Below are 11,710 nucleotides of genomic sequence, written 5' to 3'. Positions count from 1 at the left end.
AACATCACTACCTGCCCTAATCTTGACTGAGCTCAGTTTGGGACTGAATCACTCAGTTCCGCATGAGATAAGACCATAAGACCATAAGATAGAGGAGCAGAAATTAGGCCATTCGGCCCATCGAGTCTGCTCCGCCATTCAATCATGGCTGATAAGTTTCTCAACCCCATTCTCCCGCCTTCTCCCCGTAACCTTTGAGATAGTGGGTTGGCCATGAAAATTGGGAAACAGCTTCACCATGAGGCAGCGTTTATATCTGCAATAGCATGGTCATCAGATAGATATGCCTGATATTTTATATTGAGGGTAAAGCCTGTACCATTCAGCTCTGACAAATGGGTAACTGGACACTTGCTTTGATAGCCCGGAACATCTCATTGCCTACATTGGTTTGTGAAGATCTGGGTCACAATGTATTTTGTTACTTTTCAGGCCTGTTGAAGATGCATTGGACCCCGGAGCATGCTGAGAGGCCGGAGGAGTACCTTGACATCTCATTTACAACCTCTGCTCCAGCACACAAAACGGAAGATCACAGACCACACCACCATTACGTGTGGGCAAATAATGACATTTCTGCACCGTCTGCCTCTAATCTGCTCAAGAAGTTTGCGGCAAAGTACTCGGGGCTTGTGAACTCTTCATATGAGAGGCCTGAGCTAAACATTTATGCAGATGGGTCTTTTGGGCCAGTTAACGAACAAAAGAATGAAAACGATACCTGGCATATGTCACTTAATGTCGATGATACATATTCTGTAAGTTCAATGCACGATGGCCTTTCTGGCAGGAAAGTGGGAGCTAATTCCACCCTCCCACCAGGCAGCGGCACTGTAGGGATAGGAGGGTCCTCTGTGGTAACCAATAGCCACTCTGAAACTCGCTATCCACGTAACACATGTGGTCCCACCTCTCTCCCAAGTATTCAATCTAACCTTCAATCTCAGGAATACTCATCAGGTTACAATGGAACTTACTTACCCTCCGGTTACTGCAGCCAAACTACATCGGATGTTCCTTCCTCTTATACATCACCTCTAAATAGCTCAAGCCTTTTACCGCCAGCTCATCCCACACCTACTATAGTCCCATCTTATAGTTCAACTCTGGCTGGAGTAAGCCCACTGTACAGCTACCCTTCCAACAGTTACCCTTGCCAATCAAGCATTGGCCCTGGTTATGCTGGAGTACATCTTCCATCTTCATATTTACCTTCAGGTATCCCAGCACCTATCCCTCTTCCTCCCTCGTCCCGACCTTCCATAGTCTCTGGTTATGATTACCAAAACCACAACATGATCCCAAGCTCAGTATCGCCTGCCAACAATGTCTCGAGCAGTTCTTTGAAGAGAAGGGCTTCAGCTGCAAAGGAGGACGAGGGGACCAGTAGATACAGAAGATACAGTTATGGACAGCAAAGGACTACTTCAGGTTCGTACCAGTTGCCAGTTGATGTCGTTCCTGATGATGGTAAGGGTAACGACTTCAGCAGGAATGATGAGACACTGCCTGGGGAATTTAAGAGAAAACATCATATTGTGGATGACCTTATTGGCAAATACAGTGGCCAGGAACAGAAAGGAATGATGCCTCTACCATACAGTAGTGAGGAACATCCCCTACAAGCACAATCAACTGAGGCATTTGTGAAGTTCGGCCCTGCATTAATAAATGCAGAAGGGGAAGATGATCATGGCCACATACTTAGTCACCCAATGCAGCTCCAGAGAGTTGAGGCAGCTACTGCAAGCAACCAATTGGAGGAGCAGTTGAAGAGCCTGGATTCTCAACTTCTAAACCTTGTAACCAATGAAATTGTTGACTGTGGCCCTCCAGTACAATGGGGTGACATTGCTGGACTGGACACCGCAAAAGCAGTGATTGAAGAACAAGTGTTGTGGCCCTTAATGAGGCCTGGGGCTTACAGTGGTGGAAATGGGCCACCCAAAAGCATTTTGCTATTTGGACCTCGTGGTGGACGCAAAACAATGCTCACAAGATGGATTGCCACTCATCTTGGAGCAACATTCCTAAAGGTCAGCGGGTCATCCTTCATCTCCAAGTGGAAAGGGGATGGAGAGATGATCTTGCAGGCTATGTTTCTCATAGCTCGGTCACGCCAACCATCTGTTATCTTTATAAATGAACTCGATGCTGTACTTTCCAACACAGCAGGTGAAGGGAGTATTCATCTAAACTCTATTAAAGCCAAATTACTGTCTCATGTAGAAGGTGTGGTGAACTCAAGCAGTGACCATATTATTGTCATTGGGGGTACTAGACATCCGGATGATATTGAGGAGACCATACACAGGTACTTTGCAAAGCGACTTTATATCTCTCCACCTGACAGCATTGCAAGACGTCAAATTTTAATCTATAGCTTGTCCCAGCAAGACCATTGCCTCAGCGATGGGGAAATTGGCTCAATTGTCCAGCTTACAGAGGGGTATTCAGGGAATGATCTCATGCAGCTCTGTCAACTAGCAGCGCTAGGGCAAGGGCAAGGTCTGTCAGTGCCATTACAGCCCACCACCTACAAGGACTTCGAAAGTGCTCTTTGCAAAGTTCAGCCCAGCGTTTCGCAAAAGGAGCTGAAATTGTACACAGAATGGAGCAAGTTATTTGGAACTTGCCTCTGACCGTGAAATCCTGGGGGTCTGGGATCGGGTGTGGAGTGGCACTGGGGGAAAGCCAGCAGGAGAAACAAAAAGAAACTGTGTGCTCCAAAAAGTGAAATGTATGGGTGCGAAATGAGGGTCAGTAGCACCTGTTTGGGTGCTACAGGTGCTGTAATGGGACCATCGATGGCTCAAAAGCCATATCACATCTGGGCCTTTTGTTTGATCCCATCCGATTGTTGGTCGTTTGAGCAATTTAAAAAGAAAATGAACAAACCCCTTTGGGAATTGTGAGGCTGTTCCTAGCTATTGAAATTGACACGAAAGTTAAATACTGCGGATGCTGGAAATTTGAAATCAAAACAGAAACAGCTGGAAATCCTGGGAGGGTCGTGGAGGGTGGGGGGTTGCGGTCTGGCAGCTTCTGTGGAGATTGAAACTGGGTTAAGGTTTCAGGCTGACGATCTTTCATCAGAACTGGGAAAAGTTAGAGATGTAATCGGTTTAAAGTAATCACAATCTGCACTCTCCCAGCAGACATCTCCAGCTAACACCCTCACTAAAATGGCGTCCGGTGTGTCTAGTATGTGTGTGTATGCCATGGACCCCATTTTGAAGGCAAACAGCACCTGTAGCACTAAAAAACTGGGTGCTACGGAGCCGAATTTTGTGGCCTGAGTGTTTGTGTCCGAGGGACTCTTGTCAGTCAGTCCTCCTGTACACAATATCACCAACTGTGATCTGTGAGTGATGGGACTGCAAATGGTAGGCCTGGGTAAGATACTTGACTGTGTTATTTTTTAAATAAAAGTTTGACTATACAGGGATACGGACAAACAGGATTTACCATTTGTTTTATGGTGAGAGTCAAGGTTAGATTGGAAAAATAAAATCAAGTCTTCAGTTCCGTTTATACTCCATTAGGTGATATTCATCAATGAAAGGCATGGGGGTCAAAAATGGTCTGCCTTTGCTGTGTAATTCTGCTGTAAACCCAGCTACGAGTATGATGGAGATGCCAGGAATTAGGTTGGGACTCAGTTAAGTTACATTCTGGCCTTCCTAGTTTGGAGCAGAACATCAATCCATCCATCCCAACAGGGTCACCGACATCATGGGAGGGCTGGGGGTAGAGTATGACTGGGAGAGCATTAGTTAGTTTAGTTATACTTAGGATAACAGAACATCAGCAGACCAATAGGCCTCTCCCGCTCTCCCCCTGCCCCCCCACTACCCCATCATAGCACCCACAACTATACTTAACTGATTCCAAGACTTCACTTCTATACCTAGAAGCCCATTCTACATGATTGTGTAAAGATCTTACATCACTTCTAAATTTGCCTTTCAACTGTCTGAACCTGCCTGGATGAGTGCAGCTCCAACAACACTCAAGAAGTTTGACACAACCCAGGACAAAGCAGCCCCATTCAATCCCCCCACCATCGATGCACAGTGACAACAGTGTGTACCATCTACAAGATGCACTGCAGCAACTCACCAAGCCTCCTTAGACAGCACCTTCCAAACCCACGACTGCTACCATCTAGAAGGACAAGGGCAGCAAATACATGGGAACACCACCACCTGGAAGTTCCCCTCCAAGTCACTCACCATCCTGACTTGGAAATATATCGCCGTTCCTTCACTGTCACTGGGTCAAAATCCTGGAACTCCCTCCCTAACAGCGCTGTGGGTGTACCTACCACATGGACTGCAGCGGTTCAAGAAGGCAGCTCACTACCACCTTCTCAAGGGCAACTAGGGATGGGCAATAAATGCTGGCCCAGCCAGCGACGCCCACATCCTGTGAATGAATAAAAAAAAAACCTTTGTCCTACTGTCACTGTTTAATTACTAATCATTGTTGTGGTACATCAGTGTCACTGGTTCACTTGTATATTTCTTTCCAACTATTTTACAAAGTGCAGGACACATAAAAATTGCATTGCATTCTTATTAAAATAATGTGATTACATTATTTTGGTTCCAGGATTGTACATATTTAAAAGATATGTATTGGAGAGCAACATATATTTCAAATACCCTAAAATAATAAGAGCAGTGTTATTTCATAAAGTTGTGAGGTAACCACTGCTCTTAAATATCCAATGCAGTGGCATCCCAGGCTCTAGCCTACGTTACTGCACATTTTTGGTGAGTTTTTCCAAGGCTCCATAACCAGTAATGTTGTCATCGGTGACCTCTCTTCAGAAGGTTCTTTCCTCAACCTAAAGCGTTAACTCCATTTCTCTCTCCACAGGTGCTGCCAGACATGCTGAGTCCAGCATTTTTGGGTTTTTGGGTTTTTATTTCAGATTTCCAGCAGTATTTTGCTTTTGTTTTAATGTTGTCGTCTGCCTCACTTTGTTTTGTTGATTGCAACTTTCTTTATGGCCAGCATTTGTTGCCCATCCCTAATTGCCCTTGAACTGAGGGGCTTGCTAGGGCCATTTCAGAGCGCAGGTAAGAATCAACCACATTGCTGTGGGTCTGGAGTCACATGTAGGCCAGACCGGGTAAGGACGGCAGATTTCCTTCCCTAAGGGCATTAATGAACCAGATGGTTTTTTTTGATAGCTTCATGGTCGCCATTACTGAGACTAGCTTTAATTCCAGATTTATTAATTGAATTAAAAGTCCACCAGCTATCGCAATGGGATTCAAACCCATGTTCGCCAGAAGCATTAGTCTGGGGCCTGATGACATTACCACTATGCCATCATCTCCTCTAACTGGTTTGTTATAATAAGATTCCACTGCTTTTTGCTGCTCCATTGATGTTAACTTTCAAAAATAAATTTTCAAAGGGATGTTACATATTTGCACTGGAATATGGAAGGGGCATACAGACTTGCTCTCGTTATAACATAAAGCCCCCTTAACGTGTGATAAAGATCGGGTTACTGACCATTTACTGCATTCTTAGCAACCAAATCTAACCTTACTCAGAATTCTTATACCAGTTCAAATTCCTGGGATATTTGTGGACATTTCCCTCCTTCTCTTCCATCTTAAAAAATGATCAAGAGAAACAACGAGGTGTGTTTCACTTATCCCCTTCAGACCACACAAATCAACACGCTCCATGTAAATTAACAAGCCAAGTGAGCTGTCGTTTGATTCCTTGAATGGGGATATAAAGTTACTGGCATAGCAAGCGCCCATCAGGCATAGTCTCATATTTAAACTTTCAGCACAGCATAGTGGAAGAGAAAACAAAAACAGAAACAGAAATACCTGGGAAAACTCAGCAGATCTGGCAGCATCGGCGGAGAAGAGAAGAGTTGACGTTTCGAGTCCTCATGACCCTTCAAGAGAACTAAGTAAAATTAGGAAAGGGGTCTTTGTTCTTTTGTCTGTGACAGCTTTTGGTTATCTCCACCTATCACTGCTTGCTTGTCCCAACAAAACCACCCCCCTCTAAAACCAGCTAAAATTTCACCCCTTTCCTAATTTTACTTAGTTCTGTTGAAGGGTCATGAGGACTCGAAACGTCAACTGTGCTCTTCTCCGCCGATGCTGCCAGACCTGCTGAGTTTTTCCAGGTATTTCTGTTTCTGTTTTGGATTTCCAGCATCCGCAGTTTTTTGTTTATATCATAGTGGAAGAGAAAGTTGGGAATGTGTAGGAACTGATCAATTGGTCTTCCAGAAAATGGGAATTCCAATAAAAGTTACAGGCTAATGTGGATTTAATGACGTGAACCTTGTGGGCACTGTGAGAAAGCACAAGATATAACACTCAAACGTGATTCTTGTTGCTTGTGCTTTGAAGAGAAGCTGAGTTTGTGACTGGATTTCTATTTTGCTTTTTGAACTCTTTGTCCCAATTTACCTGCATAAAGGCAAGGTTTACATTTCACAAGAAGAGGAACACCATTTGACAGCATTTACTTCTTTTTCATTGAAAGACCATTGCTGTCAGAAGCAGTGGACAAATCACAATTATTTCAGGTGAGGCATTTTTTTTAAATTTCATAACCGACCTACCTGCCACTTCCAAGTTGGTGCAAGAATTGCATCAGCAGATGTCTCAAAAGTGCGTTCTGTTCCTTCCATTCCCAAGGATGAGGTTTTGTTTTTTGGCAATGAGAAAATTCAGCTGTAGATCAGGAACTCTCACACGAGAACGAACTAACATCTTTTATTGAATTGATGTCAAATCTTCAATTGTAAAGTTTTCAAACGTAAAGGCTTTTGTGCTCGAGTGAATTTTGACTAAAAATGACGCTTTTTCCAAATAGTACAATAATGAGGCAAGGAAAATCATGCTATTCGTTACATTGTGGGATTTTCTGAATGCAGATATGTACGCCTTTCATTGGGAAACTTTCATCTTTGCTGAGCTATAGGGCTGGATTTAATGCAGTTTGCCACAGTGGGAGCTAATGACGGTTGGGCCCAAGTAATCATGGGAGAGGCCCCTTATCGGTCTCCCAGCAACAGGAAAGCCCAAATAAGACAGAGGCCAGGATGGAGTCTCAGCCGCTGGCAGTGGGATGTCAATTAGGCTCATTACTGAGTCAATTGACACCCATTACCCCTGAGCCCACCGCAATTCAATAGTGGCTCAGGGGTTAAACAGACGCTGCACGCGTCTCCCTTGGAAACCTGCTGGGTCTGCCAGCGGTCTCCCCGGGAGGGGGAGGGGGAGGGGTGGTGTCCCTCGCTATCAGGCACTCATCGAGTGAGCCAGCATTGGGAAGGGGGTGCTGGGGCGGGGGCGCTGAAAGCTACTCCCATGCCCTCGCTTCTGACACCCGCCTGTCCGGCGACACCTAACCCATGGCCCACATCCCGCCCTCACCCACCCGCGGCCAGGGGCCCCTCTGAAATCCTGGGCCTAGGGTTGGTGCAGTGCGACCAGCAGGCGCTGCTCCCATTGGTGCTGGCGGTGACGAATAGCGGCTGACGTGACTGGCAACTCTCAACAGGCCGGACGTCCGCCGCTGGTGACCTCAATTGCGGGGAAGGCCCGACGGTGGCCAATTATGTGCCTGAAGGGCGCTTATTTCTGTCAGGCCTCCCCCACGGAACTGATGGGGGCTCCCCACCCGTTCTCCGACCGATGGGCACGACACCCATTGGCACGACAAAATCCTGCCTATTATCTTCATTTGTCCATGCCTTGGCATGTATATCTCTGTATCATAACTGACTAATATGAACTTTGAGGTAACCAAATCAACAGCACTCATGAGTAGAACTGTTTACTAAAACCCAAAGCCAAACTAAACATGACGCTGCCAGGAGGCATTATAGGGGGTGCAGAAAAGGTTTACAAGAATGGTTCCGGCTTGAGGAATTTCAGTTAGACTGGAGAAGGTTGTTCTTGTTTGAGAAGAGAAGATTAAGAGGAGATTTGATAGAGGTGTTCAAAATCCTGAGCTCTCTGGACAGAGTAGAGAGAGAGGGAAACTGCTTCTGTTGGCGGGAGAGTGAAGAATCAAAGGACACCGCTTTAAGATGAAGCAACGATGACATGAGGAAAATCTTTTTCACACAGCCAGTGGTTAGGATCTGGAATGCACTGCCTGAGAGTGAGGTGGAGGCAGATTCAATCGAGGCTTTCAAAAGGATCATTATCTGAACAGAAAATAATTTGCAGGGCAAGGGGAATGGGACTGAGGTGAGTTGCTCTTGCAGAGAGTCAGCACAGACATGATGGGCTGAATGGCCTCCTTCTGTGCTGTAACCATTCCATGACTCTATAAATGTGCAGTGGTGAACGCATATAAAACTCAAACTGCCAGTGTCAAAAAGCTTTTCATCTCTAGAAAATAACTATATTTGACAAAGGTACTGTTACTCCTTTTCTAAAGAATTGACTGGTGGTAGGTATGGGGATAAAAGATGTTCATGTATTCAAAGAATTGGTTCGCAAAATGATGCTTCTTTCAGAAGCTTTATTCTTGCGTATGCTTTACGTTAACTATTACCATTTCTACCTCATTGGTATGGATTGTACATGAAGTATTTATTTCATGCCTTTTGAATGTCAGTTGTGATCTGTAGTGGCCTACCTCAAAGCAAATGGCTGTATTTCAAAGCAGTATTATACAGTATTAAAAAGATTATGCAAATTGAAAATGGATTTGTCTTTTCTTTAAGTTAATTTGCTCGGGTTGGCGGCCTAACCAAAGAGGATCTTACAGGTGAGTTGCCGTGTATTTTTGCGTGACCGGTGAACTAGATGCCACCAGCCTGCTAGCTGGCCAGCATTCCTATGGCCTAAAACTGGCAAACTGCCTCGTGATGCCCATTTGGCATCACAGATCGCCGGTTGGATTCAAATGAGGCCTTTGGGCCTTAAAGTCGCAATGGCCTCATTGCTGCTGGAATAAGCTGGAACTGGGCCGTTCAAGAGTCAAAATCTACCCTGGTAGGTTTGAAGCGGGGGTATAGGAAGAGGTCATTTCTTATTGCTCCAGGAACTATCCTGAAGGATCATCCGAGTCTTAAAGATATTTTAAAAATTGGCACAAAGTGAAAACCGAACTCTGGATTTATTTTTCAGGCAGAAATATAATGAAAGGGATCAAATAGTTAATGGTCAACTTGACTAAAACAAAACCTGGAAATGCCTCCAGTGCATAACAGGGTAAGGACTGTTGTGTTAAATATGTCCACTCCCTGTGATTGTATTGCTCTGACTACCACATTGTCCCAGATCAAATAACTAGGGGAAATAATGGAAGCCCCAAAGACTAAAATAGTAACCCAACATGAGGGCCAAAAAACCAAACGAACGCAATGTTCTTCGTTCTTCATTAGCTCGGCAATCATTAGTGAGAATTCTAGCAGTGAAGCTGACAGCTTGGTTTATTTGTTAAAAATCCGGTCTGAACGTGGGGACGAAGAGTTAAATGGTGGATTTCTGAAACCCCAAGGTCGGAACTCTGCTATTTGACGGACATTTCCCATCCCTGGGCAATAACAGAACATAATTTTATAATTTATTAATGAGAGTGCATTTTTTCACATCGCATTGTACTGTCAAGTCCACTCAGCGTTAGCATGTGGCTATCACCCTCAGAGCTGTTTATCCAAACCAGTGAGAGTTTCTTCTCCAGTTTGGTCATCAGTTGTTAGTGCTGACCTGTTTGGTTCTCATTGTGATGGGGCTGCTTCCCCTCTTCCCCCGCCAACCACTCAAAGGCAGAGCGGCTCCTTGTCTTGGTGCCTGGAGTAATGTAACTCCCGTTAACCAGCATGTTTGACTAACCTTCATGGTGCATTCCCAGTGCCACACGAACATACAAATTAGGAGCAGAAGTAGGCCACTCAGCCCCTCGAGCCTGTTCCACTCTTGTGCACTCCCCTTTGTGTTCATCATTTCTTGTGGGGAGCCTTATCAAGTGCCTTCTGGAAGTCCATATAGACAACATCCTTTGACAATCCCCTGTCCTCCATGTTCATGACCACCTCAGAAAACTTAATGAGGTTCCTCAGGCATGACCTACCCTTCAGAAGTCCATGCTGACTCTCTTTCATCAGTTCATATGTGTCTAAGTGTTCAGTCACTTGGGGATGGATTTTACACTCCCCCACCGGCAGGTTTGGTGACGGGTGTGGCTCATTAAACGTAGCAGTGACCTGCAAGAAGGTGACACTCGTGCATAGTCTTGGAGTAGAAGGCCAGCAAGTACTCAAGTAGCTCACAGAAGACACATCTGTCTACTTTTGATATGGCGGTAAGAGCTTTCAAGATTCAGCCCAAAGATAAGTGTGATGACTGAACGATACACATTCCATCAGAAATCCCTGGATGAGCCTGTTAAACAATACAGGGCTGTGTTAATGTCTAAACAGTCACTTGGTAGTACCAAACTTGAATCCTGCTGAAAAGAGAGACATGTTGCTGAAGCTTTTCATCTTGCACTCATCAGGACAAACACAAGAATGCCAAATTTCAAAGGATCACAACAATTTATACTGCAGGAGAAAAGGGTGCTGATTGGTTAGCAAGTTGACTCAGATTGTCCAAGGTGTTGCCACGGAGAAATCAATAGGGAACTAGAGGCTCCCCAAGCAACATTATGTATGAGTTTCAGTGCTGGTGCAGTGCCAGGTATGTAGGCCATACATCCAAGCAATTGGTTGATTGAATCAAACAACATCTCCCTTTGTTTTTTTGTTATAGGCAGAGTACAGACTGTACTCAACAAGCCCGTGTTTGCAGAACCCAAAACAAAGTGCCTACTGTTAGATGTGGTTCTGTGATTGGGAGCACCTACTGAACAATCCTGAGTGCGCTAATAGCTACACTAACAACTAACTTAAGATAATCAGTTGAGCTCATAATGTGGCTCATTTACACTTGCTAGAAGTGACATACATTCATACTTAAGGACCCGTTCTCTGCAAACAAAAGGAATATGAACCAGTTGGGTTTAACAATCATAATTACTGAGACTAACTTTACATTCCAGATTTATTAACTTAATTCCCCACCAGCTGCCCTGGTGGGATTTGAACCCAAATCTCCAGAGTATTAGCCTGGAACCTCTGGATTACTAGCCCAGTGACATTACCACTACACCACCATTGAGTCAACATATAACAAATAGGGCAATGTTTCTGGATAGAAATCTGAGGTGTTTTTTTACAACCTCCTAATTTCTTAGCTAAATTTCTGCACTCAAATATTAATTGTGCTGCATGAGATAACCAACCAGAATAAATTAGCTGTTATTCACCTCATTGCCGAGACTTTTACATGTGCAAATTAGTTGCTACATTTAGCTTAACTGAGTCTGAAAGTTATTTATTGTATCTGAAATTCCAGAGAGATATCTGGGGTATATAAATGGACAACTTTGTATCATCTAAATTTGCGTGTCAACAGAGCTATAGCCAATTTGCAGTCCGGATTCAGACTTCATAACCAACTGAACATGATTATCCAGCAGGTTAGGGGAGATTGAAAAACAAAATCTTGTTTGCTCTTGTGGTTCTGCCCAACACTGCAAGTGGGGAATGTTTTGTATGGTCGTATGGTTTGTCACCACCCAGTGGAATTTCCATGCCACGACAACTTTTTTAAAGTGTTAAGTTTGCAGGGGCTTTTTTAAAATAAAGGTGACA

General features: G+C 44.5%; 1 pseudogene; it reads left to right on the top strand.

Annotated features, from left to right (window-relative positions):
- The first annotated feature begins 443 nt into the window (after nt 1-443).
- On the top strand, nt 444-2,642 carry LOC144672602 (fidgetin pseudogene; annotated as a pseudogene).
- Nucleotides 2,643-11,710: the final 9,068 nt, after the last annotated feature.

This window comes from Cetorhinus maximus, chromosome X (genome assembly GCF_964194155.1).
Source record: "Cetorhinus maximus chromosome X, sCetMax3.hap1.1, whole genome shotgun sequence".
NCBI classification, from domain to species: Eukaryota; Metazoa; Chordata; class Chondrichthyes; order Lamniformes; family Cetorhinidae; genus Cetorhinus; species Cetorhinus maximus.
The sequence above is the reverse complement of the archived record's forward strand: the minus strand, read 5'-3'. Positions and strand labels throughout refer to the sequence as shown.